This window comes from Felis catus, chromosome B1 (genome assembly GCF_018350175.1).
Source record: "Felis catus isolate Fca126 chromosome B1, F.catus_Fca126_mat1.0, whole genome shotgun sequence".
Lineage (NCBI taxonomy): Eukaryota > Metazoa > Chordata > Mammalia > Carnivora > Felidae > Felis > Felis catus.
The window spans coordinates 155,408,082-155,427,501 of NC_058371.1; the positions used below are offsets into that span (position 1 = coordinate 155,408,082).

A 19,420-nucleotide genomic window follows, 5' to 3' on the forward strand; every position below is an offset into this window, starting at 1 on the left:
AATGTTAAGGGGCACTTGGCTGGCTAAGCCCCATGTTGGGCAGAAAGCTTTCAAAACAACTCAGTGTTAGAGAGATCATGATATATTTTCTTTTAGAGAGAGAGGGCACATGCAAGTGGGGGAGAGTGAGAGAGAACCTTAAGTAGGCTTCATGCTCAGCATGGAGCCTGATGTGAGGCTCAATCCCACAGCTGTGAGATCATGACCTAAGCCAAAATCAAGAGCCAGACACTTAACAGACCAAACCATTCAGGAGCCCCTCTTTTAATTACAGTAGCTAAAAGACCTAGGACCTGCCTTGTATCTATTTACATTTATGAAAATATCAGTAGACATGGCTATCTTTTTAGTGTATGCATGTGTTTAAATAAGGGTTTTCTTAGGTATTTATGCAGGTCAATGCTCTGCATAAACAACCAAGGTACAATAATATGAATAGACTTACGTGTCTTTAAAAAAACAACAACAACAAACACAAAGAATCTCCAAGGAAGCACTGTCATGGTCACACCTTAAATTGATTAAATGAGGAAACACATGTGAAGCAGAGTACTAGGCATGTGCTCAATACTTTAATGTGTTCATTCAAGTATCAGCTTACACAGATTTTTTTGTACAGAACAAATGAATGCACTATTTCCATCTAAGTCAAAATTTCAACAAAACAGAAAAGAGGAAAAAAGGAAGAAAGTACCTGGAATTGCACAAAGCCTCTGCAAATTCCCTAGGAGGGGCCGGGAATGATAAAAGGCAGAGGCATAGTATTTCATTAGCTTGCTGTAACATCCCGATTGTCTTACTTTTCTTCGTAACTCAGGGTTTTAATTCTGTCTCTAAAGTAATGGGTGAGGGTGTGGAGGGGAGGAAAACAAGCCCGTTTAATTTGTAATTGTCACTTATCTGCTGAAGATTCTGTCATTTTTTTTTTATTCTCCAAAGCACCTCAGTCATCCACAGAGGAGACAATCAACCAAGGAGACTCAAAGGAGGTAACCATATAACCATAAAGAGGTCAAAGGCACCTCTTCCTTTGAGAATGCAGTTCAGGGGTAAGAATTCTAAAGGACTGCAATGGACAAAGCAGGAGATTACAAGGATCAGAGAGGCACTTCTAAAGCAGAAGCCAAGAATAATCAATGTGGCCACATGCCAAGGAAGGTAACTGCAGGAAAACAAAGGCCAATTCACCCACACCTCCGCAGGTAGGAAATTGGCCTCAAATGTAGCCCACTTTAGCCTAACAAATGAATCAGGTTTTAAAACTAGGAACTTCCCTCCTCCCTCAACACATCACATTATGAAAGTATGGAACAGAGTGGGTAACTTGCGTGTATTTGCCTTCCCATTTCCAGAAAATCCTGTCTTCAAAGCTATTTTTTAGGGATTATAAGAAGACTAAGAAATACAAAGAATGCCTTTGTGGCTCAGCACACTGTTTATATCCAGATATCATGAAGCTTTGCATTCAAACCCCAGTTGTAATGGAGTTCCACAGTAGAATGGGTACAGTGAATGCAACCACCATGAATGTTGGCAGATTATTATACAAAGGGCAGTTATCCCACAGAGAGGGCTGGCAGGTTGACAGGGGACCAACAAACGAATAAACTGAAAGGCATAATGAGCCCGATTTCCACCCTAATACACACACACACACACACACACACACACACACACACACAGAGGCACTCACTCCAAGGAAAACAAGCTACCAAAATAACCTGCTACCTTCCATGCTCCTTACACTGCTTTTAGAGGGGAACTCTAAAACTGGCAGACCTTCTCAGTCAGCAGAGTCTAACGAGAGAATTAAAAGAAAGGAACAGAGGCTCAGCTTCACAGACCTTACAGGACTGCATAGACTTGATTGGATTCTACAACATGGGCATGTTGGAAGGTATTTTCAATCCATATGGAGTAGGGATAACAAACAAATCATTTCTCAGGTCCAACTCATTTTTGAAATGGAAAAGAAAAACAGCTATCCCAAACCCTTTCCTCACAAAAGGAGAATTTTCAGAGATTTGAGGGGGAGCGTTTTGTTTAGATTTGACTGCCAATATGAAAATGTAGCTTGTGTAGTCCAGCACTGATCTAAATACTACTCGCCAAATTTTTATTTTTAAGGTGTACAATCTGATATGTACATTGTGAAACGATTACCACAATTAAGTTAATTAACACATTCGTTTGAACTGTTTTAAAGGGAAGATCGATGTTGTATACATTATGCATTTTATATATTACAATTAAGTTCTTATAGAATACATCATATATTTTCTATTATTACTAGTATCTATAATATTTGTTTTCTATCCAACCTATTTTCCATATACATAATATCCTTGGCTTCCTTATTGCTAATCTGACAATAAATAAAATTCTAATTATCAGGGAAAAACATTTAATCACAGTTTACATTAGATATTTAGATGTAAACAACAGTTAATTCAAAACTTCTCTACCTTCATGCAATATCAATGATACATCAGGTCAGAACACAAAAGTCCCTTCAGAGTTTGAAATAAAGTGTTTACAGTAATGAAGAAATATTTCTCAAAACTGAAATTTGGGAATCAGATGTTTTATACACATACATGTATATTTTTTATCTGTACTTCCATTTTACCTCATGCATTGTCCTAGAAATACACAAACTGTGGGAACTCTGATACTTATTTGAACATTTACTCCTTTCAGCCAGTCTTTGCCCCAATGGCTGCAACTGTCAAATCTCTTTTTTCCTGGGTAAATTGCTCTAAGTAAAAAAAAAAAAAAAAAGAAACTGACATTCCACTCTTAAAAAAAAAATGAAGCTTTTGACATTTCAGGATGTTAATAGATGGATAAACTGCATAACAGGAACATCAGTCCTGAAAGAGAATTTGACCTGAATAGCCATACATTGCACTCATGCATTTATAATTTGCACTAGGAGATGAATGAGAAAAGATGAAGTAGAACCATTTTTCAAGATGCATGCTGTGATTTCTCATTACAGGGATAATCTTAAACAGTCATGATATGTCTTTAAAAGCTGAATAATTTTAAGAATGAAACAGAATGAAAAGGAATCTATGCATTGAGCAGTGCTTTTCTAGGTATCCCCTATTTACATGAGACAAGCCCATCCTCACAACCTGGATATAAATTCTCCATGAAGTGTTTTTAAAAGAAGTTTTCTTCAAATAAAAAATAAATAACTGTTATTAACCCAACACTTCATTAATTTTTAATAAGCTGGTCCTATTATTTTTAAGCAAGTTTTCCAAGGAAAAGTAAATAATTCTATTTTTCATAAATAGTTTATAAATGTATTTTTAAAAGGAAGAGTTATTAATTAAATTTATATAGATTATAGTCACTCTTTTGTGTTTAATGAGGAAGCAAATAGCATGCCTCCTATATGAATTTAGGATATTTTATTCAATGTCATAATAGAATACCACTTAAGACCAGATTTTGCCCTCATTTAACCTATTAGGATGACAAATCTCTTTCTAAATCCAGTTTGGTGAATAGAAAAATCCTAACAAAGCTGTCTCACCAATCTAACTTGACAGAATTCAAAAAGACATTATTTTATGGTCTTGTCAAAGAGTTTTTTAAAAACTATGTAGTGTATAAAATCATATTTATGTTTATTGTTCCTAATCAAAATTAAAAAGATTAACATGGTCAAACCCAACTAGCAACAGAGGCAGAAGGTTTTCCAGAGTCTCAAAATATGGCTCAAGAAATCCTGCTTCTAAGGCACATTTTCTAGACCTATGGAAACTGGTCACAGTTTAAGGAAAAGAAGGTTGCCCCAAAGGACATTTAGCTATAGTGACCACAGTGTTCTCCTTTGAAAGCTTTAGGTATTTAATTTTAGAATGCTTCCTTTTACTTTCATTTTATGCCAACATTCACCCTTCTAAACTCTACTACACATAATTAGTATCTCTTCAACACAGAGTATTCTTCTCAGTTTCTTTCCTGATTATACCAGAAAGAGGAAAGCAATTTACAAAATGTTCCAAGGGTAGAACTTCTTTCCTTCCTTCCTAGTATTTCAGAAAAACTACTCTAATCCTCAGATAAAGGAATACATTTAAAGTATCTGCAAACAATGGAAACTATTTCTTATGTAATTTTTGCAAATAAAATTTTATATTGAATGATGTTTTGGCAATACTAAGATCAGAAAGTTCAATAAAATTCAATGTTTAAATAAAAACATATCCAGAATAAACACCATAGAAGTGACAGTCGCAAATAAAATTGAGGAACTTCTAATTTAGTACATTCCCAGGATATTATACTATATATTTTGTGATGTTTTACCTGTACCCTGAACAATAGAACACTGAATAAAGTAGAATCCCATTAGTTTTTAATTATAAGGATTCAAAAGTTCCAGAGTTCAAATCATGTCCCCGGAGTCATTACAGTGCTGTGGTAAAGCCTTATAGAGCATAGCTAATTATCACAAAGATATAGTTCTGTCAGCAATATTAGCATGCTTACACCAAAGCTAAAATTTCCCTATATATGCTCTTTCATTTACAAAAAAAAAAAAAAAAAAAAAAAAAAAAAGCTTCAGTAAGTATTCTCATGTGCTTAGGACTTAAGACTCAAACCAGCCATTTTTATCTGTGGTTTATTGGTAAGGAGACAGCTTTTTAACTCTTGCACCTTGCCTCATTTCCCCAAAGCAGAAGAAATAAATCTCATCATTTTACTTCTTTGTGAGAAGTATCACATAGGTGAGAAGTTCACCCATTAATGCATTATGGATTTTCACCATGCCAGCAATCCAATGGTCAGGGCCATCAAAGACAATAAATTCTTTAACCTTGACCTAACATAGAATAGTGGGTTTTCTCAAGACAAAAATCCACAAAATGTGAGGTGGCAGCTTTATTTTCATTGAAATGTATCCACTTTTCAATTAATTATATAAAAAGAATATTTTAAGAGAATTGTGGAATACTTCAATTTTCCTTACTACCATATATATAAATATATATTTATTTATAAGCTAAAAGCAAACTCAGATATATATCATAACAGGAAAGAGCACTTCACTAATTTAAGTGACATTTTCAGTTATTCTGTCAACCTCTAACCATTTACTTATTTGAACTAATGTTCCGTAGTTCATTTTGGTCATTAGCGTTGATCAGCAAAAGAGCTTATATTTCACAGACACATTAAAACCATAATTACCAACAAACCCCAACTAAGTTAAATTCTATTTTTATTGTATACAATTTTTAAGAGAAAGAGATAAATCACCAGAAAATACATTATAAATCATTATTCTTAAAACGCTGGTAGCCAGAGTAGGTCCTGGACTCAGGAGATATGTCACATAATTTCATTCATAACCCACAATTATAATTAGAAACTTCATATTTCAAAAAATGATCCTTAGGCACTATAAGATCTCATATCAAAGAGGATATATCATTTCTATAATGCCCTACTTAAAAATTAATGTGCTAAAGCATTTTAGAAATATTTGTAATACAAATGAAAAATTTAGGTAACTAGTTCACACTTCATAAATTTGAAGCTCCTTTAAATCAGCATACTTAATTATCCAAAAATTCCATTTCTCAGTGATTTCTTATACTTTTGAATTTTAACTGTTTGCATTCCTAATAGTGGCATGGGCCCATTAAAACTTTTCTTTTTTAAGGTTTAATCCACTTTATTTTTTTTCTTTTTTTTTTCTTTCCAAGTTTTTATTTAAATACCAGTTAACATACTGTGTAATATTAGTTTCAGGTGTAGAATTTAGTGATTCACCACTTACATACAACATCCAGTGCTAAGTTTGTTTGTAAGTCAATTTATGATAATAGCTCAAAATAGAAATAGAAGTCACTAATAAAACTGAGCTTCTCTCCCATTCATGGGTGTAATTCCTATTCCTACTTTACTTGCAAAGTATACGTTATTATCTTCTACTTTGATTAAATTGCTTATTCAAAGCAAATGATTTGATTTTTTTTTTTTTTTTGGAATAAAGCCTTTGCAGAGAGTAAATTTTAATAAAAATTTAGCCTTATTAAGCCAAAAAAATGTGTCTACTGCCAAACTTGATGATAGATTTAGAAAACCATGATGGATTTAAAGCCATATAAATATCTCTTTTGTGAAAAGGACATGTACTAAGATTTTACAAGGTTCATTCCAACGAAAAGAAGCCCAAGACATAAGCCAATGTTTGAATAGTCAGAATTGGTGCAAGGACAGCTTACTCCAAAATCACTCTCAAGGTTCTTACCTTGCTGGTATATTCATTAAGAATAGTCCAAACATTCATTAAACTCCAATTTAGGGAAAATACAATCTCTTATCTACTGCAATAAACATAGTTCCTTATCTTTAGGAAGCTTACAGGCTAGAGGGGAACCAAGAACAGGAAAATGAAAGTTGGTAAATGCCTTAAAAGCTTAATGAACAGGGTGTTCTGGAATTGTAGAGGACAAACGTTTACCCCTACACCTCCAGCTTCAGGGGAGGCTTCCAGGAGGAGAATATACCTGAACTGAAAAATAAAAAATGGGTTAGATCTACAGAGGTTTTAAAAAAATGGGAGAAAGGAACAAGCCCCGAGAGCATAGCAGAAAAGAGCATGAAAGCAGAGTTCTCTTGGTAGCTCAATGTTAACAGAAGATAAGTGTGAGCAAGAAAGTAATCAGTGAAATATTCTGACAGACAAAAATCAGATCACAGGAGCAGATGATGATGTACAATCTATTGCACCACGAAGGCTCTGGATGGTCTCTTAGCAAACAAATACGCCCAGTATCGAAACTCTGGGTTAGACAGTAAATGGTGGTAAAGGCTACTGTCCCAATCAGTATGTCTGCTCCTATTTGTGGTTATGATTCTAGAAAGGTTTCGGGACAGGAAATGAAAGACTAAAACTTAAAGGCAATGCACATTTACTAGGCAGTTATATAACACAACAAGAAGAAATGTCCCCTACCGTCATGTATATCACAGGGAAAAACAGGGTCTCTCAATGGGGGCACAAAAGCAAATGTGGGGAAAAATTATTTGTTCTAGGAGCCTGAAGTAAGGCATTGCAAAATGTTTTAACATTCCTGTGTCCCAATCACTAAATGCCAGTGGCGACTCCCAGTCAATGTGACAAATGAAAATGTTCTTGCAAGTTTTCAAATGCTACAAGGGTGGTACTATTCTAGTTAAGAATCATTGGCCTGGATGGCAAATATCCATTAAATACATCCTCTTCCCCAATTAGAAACCAAGTTTATAGATAGCACAGGTCTGTATCACTTTTATATATCATATAGTATAATATATATGATATAATCACAGAAAGGACAGTTGTACATTTTGACAGAACTAAATTCACATTTCAGTTCTATCATATACGAACAGCATAAGAAAATTTAGTTCATTTCTCTGAACCTCAGATTCTCCATACATATAAAGCAGGCAACAATGCCTACCTTATGCACTTGAAATGCTGAATAAATAAAGAGCACATATAAATAGCCTGATAAATTATAGATACTCAATACACAGTTATAGAAATTACAGTTCCAAATGTCTTCTTTTACAGTAGATGAAATGAAACCACATTGTCTAAGAGACTTGGCCCACTCCCATAGAACAATGAATGTGCCCACCTTTTTATCAACAGTGCCATGAAAGAGGCTTAAAGTCCATGTTCCTAGTTCCCCAAACCAGGAAAGAAAGATGGATTTGAAATTATATGCATTCAAGTTAGAAAAATGACTACTAAATTCTGTGAGCAATTATATACATTTTTGTATACTTACCTGCAATTTAGAGCTAGCAATATTAAGTACTTAAGGCTAAAGTTAGCCTTATGTAGTATATATATTCCTCAAACCCAAAATTCCATAATGCTTAATAATGGGCTAAGTAAAACATTTTAATGCCTGTATAGCAGAACCATCATAAATGAGATAAAGTCTAAGTGGTAAAATAATTTATAATCAATGATAGACAAATTATTAATAATCCAAATACTGAGAAAAAATTCCTACAAATTGAGCCAAAAGTGACACAGAAAAATTAATTTATGAAAATTTAAATAGGGTACCTATCTGTCTCAGTGAAGCATACAAACGTTTTTAATGTTTATTTATTTTGAGAGAGAGAGAGCGTGTGCATATGTGCACATAGTGGGGGGAAGAGCAGAGAGAAAGGAGAGAAAGAGGGTGTGCATGAGCAGGGGAGGAGCAGAGAGAAGGGGAGAGAAAAATTCCCAAGCAGGCTCCATGCTGTCAGTGCAGAGCCTGATGTGAGACTCGAACCCAAGAACTGTGAGATCATGATCTGAGCTGAAATCAAGAGTCAGATGCTTAACTGACTGAACCACCAGGTGCCCTTAAATAAATGTTATAGAAACATAATTGGTAGTATTTTTTTGGCTATGATATAGGTTCAAAGTTAAAAGACCGGCAACCAAGGGCTGTTGGTGTAAGCACCAAGGAAAAGAGCATTTATTGTAGGTACTATTGGAAAAAGTGCCTCCTGGAAAAACTTTTCTGATAATCAAATTGGCTGGACATGCTAAAATTTGCAATACGCATCTTTTATCCTGAAATTTTACATATAGGTATTTATCCCAGAGTTATAATAAGACAAACATAAAAATACATGCAGAAGTATTCTCTCCATCATTACTCCCTCTCTTCGGAAAGCCTGCCCACCTACTATCTCCACGGCTCCTACTATGTGCTCCATCTATCTGGGGTATTCCTCCCCTCCTTGAACCTAACTGATTAGAAAGCAAGAGCCCCTTGACCAATGCCAACCAGATACTGTTTCTCTCCTTGGAATTTGGAAATAAAAGTGAAAATGTTAATCAATCTCAAGTTGTGAGGACATAGAGTTTTGCAACAATCATCTTCCACTAAATAACCCCAACACAAAGACTACCAACAGATGCCAAAGAGAAGCGAAGATGACGAAACGTGCCCAAAAGTGACCCCAATTCATTTATTCTTGATTTCAGGCCCTAAAGGAGGTCAAACTTTGAACATCCCTAGGTTTTCTGAGGTACATCTATACCCTTCTAAGCCATCTCTATGTGCTCGGACAGCTTAAATAGCTATATCCTGACACAAAACAATGAATTAGGCATAGTTATTCCTCTGCCTTGTTTATGGTATTAGAAAGCTGGAAATACCCCCATATGTCCACCATTAGAAAATCAGCTAAATATCTGAATCTTGTACAGCCATAAAGATAGAACACAGACCTACATATATTGTCTTAAAAAAGAGTCATGACATATTGTTGAGTAAAGAAAAACAGTTTACGGAATACCATCAATTTAATAAACATTCAGAGAGATATGTGGAAGAACAGTGATCTAAACTGAACAAAATTTGCAGCACCGGGGTGGCTCAATCGGTTAAGTGTCTGACTTTGGCTCAGGTCATGATCTCACACTTTGTGAGTTTGATCCCTGTGTCGGGCTCTGTGCTGACAGTTCAGAGCCTGGAGCCTGCTTCTGATTCTGTGTCCCTCTCTCTCTGCACTCGCATGCTGTCTCTCTCTCTCTCTCAAAAAGTAAACATTAAGAAAATAATAACAATAAATTTAACAAAATTCATTTGTGTATCAATATCAGGTGATTTTATTAATTTCTAGAATTTTCTATATTGTTGGCTTTTCATTGAACATCCCTCTCTTTTTATATAAATCAGGAGAAAAAATCAAATTTCTACACTAAAATCAGAATCCAAACAAAAAAAGAAAAGAAAGAACAGGAAGAAAAGTCTAAGTGACCAAAGAACTGATTTTTCACTTCAAACAAAGGATGGTTTGATCCCTATAGGAAGGAAACTCTGACATTACTATCATAAGCTTTCAAGACCAGGGACAAGCTATGATACCATACTGTTGAAGATCTGAGTTTCTATTAACCAGCTCTTTTTTTTTTCCAAGTACATCACTTATTTTATTTTATAAAGTTATTTGCAACCACAACAGGAAGACACGCAAGAATAGAGGAGTTATTGTACTTAAATGCTAAGGGTATAGCTTTTAAATTTGTATCCTGTCCTCCAGTTGTTCAGAAGCAAGGGGGAAAAGAAATCTATACACACCAGTCCTTCATCTCTGCTCAATTTAGCTCTTTGGTGGGCAAAGAATTCTTTATGGCAAACATCCAAAGCATCCAAATTTCAGGCAGCTTGACAGCCCTTTCAACCAGTTCAGTCCTAACAGAGACAGTAATCAAGTCTCCCACTATGAATTTCATTCACATCGTCAAAGCAGGACTGATCACAGAGCAGGTCAAATCACTGCACACTACTGACTGGAGATCAATTTTCAGTTTGAGGGACTATGAAGAACAGTACACAATAAGGCAGGAAGAGGACCAGGAGATTTCAATAGTGTAACAAACCAAACCCATGAGACCCTCTTTGTATAGAAGCCAATAACACTAGTAATCACAGCAAAATTTAGGAAGTTTCTTACGTGGAATAATCTGCTAACCAGAAAGTACAAACAAGAAAAGTTCTCTTATTCTTAAACGATCAAAAAAAGTTGTTTTTGATTGACTATTGACAGTTACAAGGATCTATAACTAAATAATACTATCCCAAACCAAAATATAATATAGTCAGTATCTGACCAATTAGCTTTCCAATAAGTTTGAGTTTCTCTAAATCCAGCATTCAAAAAAAAATGCAATGAAAAAGCACTTGAATGAGAAAACATGTACGAAAATAGAAAAGAAAACAAACTAGGAGCACATTTATAAGGATGTTTATGTTCTTTGCCTCAACCAGCAAAATGAAGCAAAGAAGATGATAAAGCTCAAGGTATGGCTTATGCTAGATATGTTTTTGAAGATTTGGATGTACTTAGGTTAAAAATAAGGACAATGGAGGGGCACCTGGGTGGCTCAGTCAGTTAAGCGTCCGACTTAGGCTCAGGTCATGATCTCGTGGTTCGTGAGTTCAAGCCCCGCGTCGGGCTCTGTGCTGACAGCTCAGAGCCTGGAGCCTGCTTTGGATTCTGTGTCTCCCTCTCTCTCTGTCCCTCCCCCACCAACACTCTGTCTGTCTGTCTCTATCTCTCTCAAAAAAATAAGCATTAAAAAAAATTTTTTAAAAAGGACAATGGAGAAAAAGAAGGAAGCTCTAAGAATATTCCTAACATATGGCATTACATTAACGAATCTATCGGGTGCTTTCACTTTGTGCCATGGTGACTTCTTTTCAGAATCATAGCATGGAATAAAATGAAGTCAAAATAAACCACAGCATCCCTGTCTTGTTTGAAGTAAAATATGTAGTTTAGTTCATTAAACACCACTATTTTCAATATTAGGAGGCAGTGTATCAGATTTGAGCTCTTATATAACAATTCACGTAACACTGTATCAAATAAATATGCTTAAAACTATCTAAATATATATTTATACTGTGGACCATAATAACTTTATTTTAGTATCTATGATAGCCCAAAACTACTCAAACGTTAGGGGGTACATTTTCAGCACAGCATGAGCAGATTTAGCCCAGAGATTCCCATTAACATCAATGAGAGTTACACGGTTCAATCTTAACACACACTGCGTTGAAAATTTACCCCAAAGCATCAGTGCAAAAGCTCCCCCAAAGAAAGGAAATTTAAAATTTTCCAACAACTCTGGCTTTTTCAGTATAATTACCCATTTACCATTCTTTAAGAGAGAGAGAGAGAGAGAGAGAGAGAGAGAGAGCGAGAGAGAGAGAGAGAGAGAGAGAGCATACAAGCTGGGGAGATGGCCAGGAGAGAGAGAAAATCTGAAGCAGGCTCCATTCTCAGCACGGAGCTCCATGTGGGACTCAATCCCAAGATCCTGGGATCACAACCTGAGCCAAAATCAAGAGTTGGATGCTCAACCACCTGAGCCACCCAGGTGCCTTCCCAGTAACCATTCTTAAATTTATAATACAAATTGGTATTCTTTCCCTTAACAGGAGTTGTTTTATCTTCAAAGCAACAATGAAATAGTTTAGTAGCAAATTTTGATAATGATGGTTCTGTTCCCCATTAACCTCAAAGAGAAAGAGAAACTCCTCAAAGTATTTTTTAAAGATTTCACTCAAAAACTTTGTTGCTGGATGGCTAAATAGTCTTGTGCTTACCAAAATATACTATGTTAACTATATAGCTTTCTGTTTACTATGGATAACCTTCAGTGCAAAGAGAGCATTAAATGTTTTTGTATCTTATTTCTCCAACTTTCTGTTTTACATATTTTCCAAAGTTTGGGCTCATAAATTTAAATTTGTGTTTAAATTTAGAGCTTATTGTATAAAATATAAAAGTAGTTTGGCAAAAAATACCACTCTCGGACAATACCAACACTCACACAATTCTCAGGCTAAATATATTCCGATATCAAACTCTGAATTCTTTTTTTTTTAATTACATTCCTAACTGGAATAATTGGCTAGCTGGATATATAACAACGTTGCGAAAACAATTCTTAATTAGAATTAAGTTCTTCTAAATAAAATCTATTTAATAATGGTTTGTAGATTTTGCCACATAAGTAATTTTAGCTACTGCTAGAAATAATACTAGTTTGCTAACTAAATTGTTCTCGATTTCTATCTTTTATAATAGTTTTTAAATAGTCATGATTATGGTTTATGGACAATATCTAATAAAACATACCAAATGACCATATACTTCCTCATGTGTCTCAGACAACATTTAAACAAAGTGAATGTATTGCCACATATTTAGCTCCTTGCTAAAAAGATTAGCAAATTCATCCTCTTACACCCAGCTCATAGCAAATGGCTGCTACTCAAAAACGTTTCCTGTAAGATTTTGTTATATATGCAGAATTTTTTTAGATTAACAAAATGTACTTTTTTTTTTACAATGACAAAAATTTTACAGGTATATGAAAATAAAGGAGAAAAGATTACAAGTAAATTTTAACTACAGAAAATTATTTCATGCTTATGGAGATTCAAAATTAAATTACATGATTAAAAACAGTTTATACAGGATCTATTTTTTTCTATAACAATGAAACAAATTATACATGTTTACCTATGGTATTCTCAAATAAGTGCTCATTTGAAACCTATATGCAAATCCCAGATTTCCTAGAATTCCCACTGAGATGCAGACAAATGAGTCTGTTTTATTACCTTCCTGTGGATTCCAATAGGTTATAATGGTTCTGATGTCAGAGGACTCCTTCTGTGTGATAATACATGCAATGTGGCCAAAGAGACTTCAAATTCCTCTTAAAACAGTACATATTAACAGCACACAAACACCAGAAATATCTCACTCAAGAGAGTTGGTAACCTGCAAACCAAGATGTCAGGTTTCATTTGGGTTAAGAGTATTTATGTTGGAATGAAATACACTTGGTTTCCAGTCCCAGCTGAGGGTCCTGCTTCCTCCTCTCTTGTACAACCACAGGCAAACAATTTAACTCTCTAGGTCCTGGTTTCTTAATTTCCTATATGCAAGTTATACTTTTTCTTAATTGCCTATATGGAAGTTATACTTTTCAATGTAACAGGTCCTAGTATTCCTAAAAGGACAAAATTCTCTGCAATATGTCATTAATCAATATTTATTTTCACTCACTGACCCCCTTCTCCTCCTATATCACAGTAGTTGAAAATTAACTTTTTATATAATAATTTATTATAGTTTTACTCCTATAATTTATTTCATGTATCTAGTAACAAAAGACTACCATTAAATTACCAAGAAATATAAAGAATTTTGTTAGAAAAAAAAAAGAAACAAACAAAGAAAAAGCTAGAATATAAGATGCATAGGGGCAGAATCTTTTCTATTTTAACTTGTCCTCAACACCCAGAATTAGTATTGGAACATGCTGAATAAATATCTGTTAAAAGAAAAAAAAAGGGAAAAGCTAGTTAAGCAAATGAGAATTTATATACAACTTTCAAAGTGATGGTTTTTTACTGAGCTACTAAAAAGTTATTTCTACTCACACTTCAGTAGTACTTCTGCCTTAGTATATAAGCATATGTTAATATACAAATATTGCACTGTAACATAAATAAAAATAACAGTACAAAATCTGTTAGAAATTTTGTATACACTATTTTTAAGGAATGCATTTCAGTGAACTCATCTGTAAAGTCAGTTTCCCACAATAAAAATTCTAGTAGAACTATGAGAATAAGGTTATTATTTGAAACTTTCAGAATTTAACATTCTATTTCATGTATGGTTTAATGGATCGTATTACCCAGGTGCTTGGTTAAAATTTAACTTCTCCCTAACTATGCCAATGTAAGTACGAAATTCACAGCATTTGTCACAGACAGGAATTGTGAGAGCTAAAACAGAAAAACGCAAACACGTTTAATATGCAGCCATTGCTATCAAAATCTTAAATCTAAAAAATGCACACCAGAGTGTTCTGTAAATATTTTCAAATTCAGTATAAAGAAGATATATCATCTGTGCTATTTCCATACTTGTGTGTTAGGCTGCCAGGTCCTAACAGGTGAAATATTTGGCAGATTACTTCTCATTTCCAACAATAAAAACTACAAATACACACAAACCTATGTCTGAAGTTGAATTTGTAATCAAATCTGGTTTTGCTTTTGATTTTCTGAGGTGATTTAATGTTTGATTATAGGGCTATATATTCTTTAAAATAATAAGCCTACCTTACTGTTTCTAAAACCTCACATCCTCCTTCAAATCAGAAGAACATCAGAACACAATCAATCCCTCCTTCAAACACTTATTTTAATATATATTCATTAGCCTTTCTGGTGATGCTTCGTTTCCAGGCATGAAATATCTTTTATTTAGTAGGTACATGTGTATACATAGAATATGTCACAGTGTCTCCAGATTGCAAGATAATGTAAAATAGGCAAAGTGATTTCTCCTGGGTTGCACAAAACCTAAAGAAAAGCTGTGGAACTGATCATTATTAGATCTACCTACTTCCCCCTAATCAATTTATGTTATTTATGATGTTATTTATGTTATTTATGTTATTTATGTTATTTATTTATTTATTTATTTATTTATTTATTTATTTATTTATTTATTTATTTATTTTAGACATTTACTTATTTTGAGAGAGAGTGGGTATGTGCGAGCAGGGGAGAAGCAGCAAGAGAGGGAGAGAGAGAATCCCAAGCAGGCTCCACACTCAGTGCAGAGCCTGAAGAGGGGTCCGACCCACCCTGAGATCATGACCTGAACTGAAATCAAGAGCTGGATGTTTAACCGACCAAGTCACCTAGGCACCCCTACATTACTTTTAATTCTCTTAAACAACTACAATTGAAATCTATAACCAAAAAGTAACAAATGAGTAGATTTCTTGATACATGCTAACCACACGTCTAGGTACTTTACAAGTATCAACGCAATCTTCTCAAAAACTATGAGTTCAATTTACAGATGAGCTAACTGGGGCAAAATGAAATCACCTGCCAGGAGCTCGGTTAAAAGGAAGAAGAGCTGGGCTGCCAATTCAGGTGGTTTCACTTAAAGTTCTAGTCACAACAATTAGCATATGCTTCTTTGACCACAAAGATAGGTTAATGAGGTCGACAGAAGAATGGGTTCCCCACCCAAGATGTCCCTGCCCTAAACCCCAGAACTGGTGAATATCTTATGTTACATAGCAAAAGGAAAATAAAGTTGCAAATGGATTTAAGGATGCTAAACTTCAGGTATTTACACAAGGAGACTATCAGGATTATCTAAGTGGACCAATGTAATTACAAGAGCCCTTAGAAAGGGAGCAAGGGAGTGAAAGATAGGAAACCAGGGAAAAGGCAACAAAAATTAGCTTTGAAGACAGAGAGGTGAAACCATGAGCCAAATGTGGACAGACTCTAGAAACTGGAAAGGAGAGGAAAAGAATTTTCTTCTAGATCCTCCAAAAAGGAACTCAGTCCTGCCAATATCTTGGCTTTATGCCAGTGAGAACCATTCCAAACTTCTGACCTCCAGACTATAAGGTAATAAGTCTGTGTTATTTTAAGCCACTAAATTTGTAGTAATTTGTTACAGCAGTGTAATGGTTAATTTTATGTCATCTTGGAGGACTATAATGACCAACTGCTTGGCCTAACACCAGTGTAAATGTTACTCTAAAGGTGTTTCTTTAGATGTGATTAACATTTACAATCTGTTGATTTTACGTTTTTTTTTTTTTTTTTATTTTTGAGAGAAAAGGAGAGAGAGTGTGAGTGGGGAGGGGCAGAGAGAGAGGGAGACAGAGGATCCAAAGCAGGCGCTGTCAGCGCATAGCCTGCCTGATGCAGGGCTCCAACTAACAAACCACGAGATCCTGACCTGAGCTGAAGTCGAACGCTTAATCAACTGAACCACCCAAGAGCCCCTACAATCTGCTGACTTTAAACAAAGCAGATTACCCTTCATAATATGGGGGAAGGGCCCCTTCCAATAAATTGAAGGCCTAAGAGCAAAGACCAAGGTTTCACAAGGAATAAAGAATTCTACCTCCAGTCTGCAACAAAGAAATTCTACCTGAGTAAGCAGCCTTCAGACTCAAGACTGCAATATCAACTCTTAACCTGACTCTCCAGCCTGTGTAAATTCCTTAACATAAATTTCCGTGGAATGCCTGGGTAGCTCAGTCAGCTGGGTATCTCTTGATTTCAGCTCAGGTCATGATCTCATGGTCCTGGTTCTGGGATGGAGCCCCATGTCAGGCTCCATGCTATGTATGGAGCCTGCTTGGGATTCTCTCTCTCCCTCTCTCTCTGCCCTTGCTCTGCTCATGCATACACTCCCTCTCTGTCAAAAAAAAATCAATCTCCCTTTCTGTATGTGTGTGTGTGTGTGTGTGTGTGTATAACTTATTACTAGTGACTTTCTACTAGTTCTATTTGTTACTACTATCCTTAGGTATATCAGTATATCAAAAAATGTGCCTTGGGCTGCCATAAATAAAATTCTACAGACTGGGTGGCTCAAGCAGAAATATATTTCTCACAGTTCCAGAGGCTGGGAAATCAATTAAGATGCTAGCCAATTTGGTTCCTGGTGAGACTCTCCTCCTGACTTTTCACTGTATCCTCACATGGAGAAGAGAGCTCTAATGTCCCTCTCACTTCTTATGGGGGCGGTTGTCCTATAGGATTAGGGTCCCACACTTACAGCCTCATTAACCTTTATTACTTCTTCACAAATCCTATCTCCAAATGCAGTCACATCGAGATTAGGGCTTCAACACATGAGTTGAAGCAGGGGACCAAATTCAGTGTATAGCAGAGGAGAAACAATTCTGCAAAGCACATGCACATATTTTAGTACATTCATATTTAAAATTTAAGAGAATTATACAGACAGGAACCCCTTACCCTATGTAATTGCTGGGGATCTGCAGTTTATCACTTAATGATGTACCTAAATTATTTGTATAGCATTTGATAGTTTAAAAAGCACTTTCAAACACATTACAAAAAAAATTTACTAGTTACTCCCATTTTATGTATGGCCAAATTTGAACTCAGTGGGATATACTAATTCTCAATATATGAGTCTCACAAATGGTGAACTGGGATTGAATCTACACCCTTTGATTGTAAATTTTACACACTTTGCATGCTCAGAACTGCTCATCAAATGCAACCTATGGGAGAGGGGGGAAATTTTCTAAACCAGTAAAATGCAATGAAGTCAATTTTCAAGAATTAGCCAGATATTCCCATCCTTTTCTTACCTAAGTATAAACATGGAAAGAATACCCAAGATTCTTAACAGAATAAAAGGTAAAGAAAAATTTTAAATATTTTGGACATATACAACAGAAAGAAATATTGTTGTACATATTTTTATCAAATTACTTAGCAATTTAGTCCAAGTGATTGCAGAGGACCGAAATTTTCTTTCCCCATAATGAAACAAAACTAAAAGATTGCATTTTCCTTGATTGGTGTTTTTTCAGTTTCCAAAAATGCCACATTTCTATCTAAAATTTTGTTTAGGTTGTTCACCAAAAAATAACCCTGGAAAGGAAGTGCAAGGTAGTTTCGTGCTTGTTTTAAAACCAGGCAGCCTGGTTCTTAATTACACCATTTAACCAGTTGTCATCTAGACAAGTTACTTAATATCTCTAAAGTTTCCATTTTCTTTTAACTAAAAGGAACATAATGTAAGGCTGCTATCATAATTAAATTAGAGAAGTAATTTATAGAACCTGCTAAATATCTGATAACTAATAATTGCTAAGTAAAGAGGAGATTTCACTAGCATTGTGACTGTCAACATAATAATCCTATTTAGAATATTTTCAATTCTCTGGAATAATAAATTTGCCAAGGAAAACATCCAGGAAAATTTAACCGAAGGAGTTTTCATCTTTGGACCATCTTCGAGGTGTCGTAATGGGGTCAGAGCGTGGTGTGCCCTACGGGTGTAGTGTATCGGGTGGTGCAAAGCTGCTATCCTGACAAAGCTCCCTGATGACACTTAACCTGAAGACTGTTCGGAGCATCTTTGCCATTCTGCGAACTAGCAGGAGACAACTCCACAGAAGAGAGTGACAACATTGCAGCACACAGTGTGTGTGCTGTGAGTTCTTCAGGAAAGGGGTGATAGCTCAAATCACGAGCACTGTGGTGATATGACGCTACTTCATGAGTCACAAATCTTCTCGAGCATTATCTCAACTGATCCTCTAAACAATCTTGACATGACAGCAAGGCAAATACAATGGCCCTCTGGCTGCTGGATAATTGGAGTTCTGAAATGGTAAAATTTGGCCCATTAGCAAAGCCAGGGTCTCCTTGTCCAGTGTTGCTTGTAACAATCTTTTTCCAAAGTAGAGTGAATTTGAAGAAATCATTTATTTTCACTAATATCCTATTTATCTTCTTTTTAGAATGCCCCCAAATAATAGCTCTCTTTTTAAAGTTTTACGTCAGGGTGGAGAAGAGGAAAAACGATTTTCAGAAGATATTTTGCTATTAACGCTGTTAGCGTGACAGGTTAGTGGCTGATCTAGCCCCTGCATACTCTGTAAGGAGAGAAGCTACAATCTTCACTCTGCCTTTCTTTCTGCAACCAAAAAATATGACCAGGAAACAAGCTACTTCGCTTTCCACTAATCTGCATTCACATTTCACAATTCATACTTACTGTGCCCTTCAAAAAAGTACCAAACCCAATGCATAAAGAAAAGCCTACTAATGTCTCCCTTATGCAAGAAGAAAAAAACAAGTTAATAGCTTTTGATGTAGAGAGATCCATTTCCAGCCCTCCTATAAACCCCTTAAGGATCCTGGCAGTACATAATGAATGTACTCTAACCACTCTTTGAATAATGACACGGCAAAAGCCTTTGCGAGGTTCCTATTAATCTTTGGGTCAAAGTGCCTTCAATCTACTAGCGTACTTGCAAATG

General features: G+C 35.4%; 1 protein-coding gene and 1 long non-coding RNA gene across 30 annotated transcripts in view; one reads left to right on the plus strand and one right to left on the minus strand.

Moving 5' to 3' along the window:
• The window catches only part of ADGRL3 (adhesion G protein-coupled receptor L3), an 823,449-nt gene that overhangs the window by 682,942 nt on the left and 121,087 nt on the right, over positions 1–19,420 (minus strand). The gene's annotated exons all lie outside the window — the stretch shown is intronic.
• Positions 1–19,420, plus strand: part of LOC111560185 — a 33,263-nt gene that overhangs the window by 738 nt on the left and 13,105 nt on the right. The window contains exon 2 of the long non-coding RNA XR_002741871.2: positions 940–1,202. This is a non-coding gene — a long non-coding RNA (uncharacterized LOC111560185). The remainder of the gene's footprint in view (positions 1–939; positions 1,203–19,420) is intronic.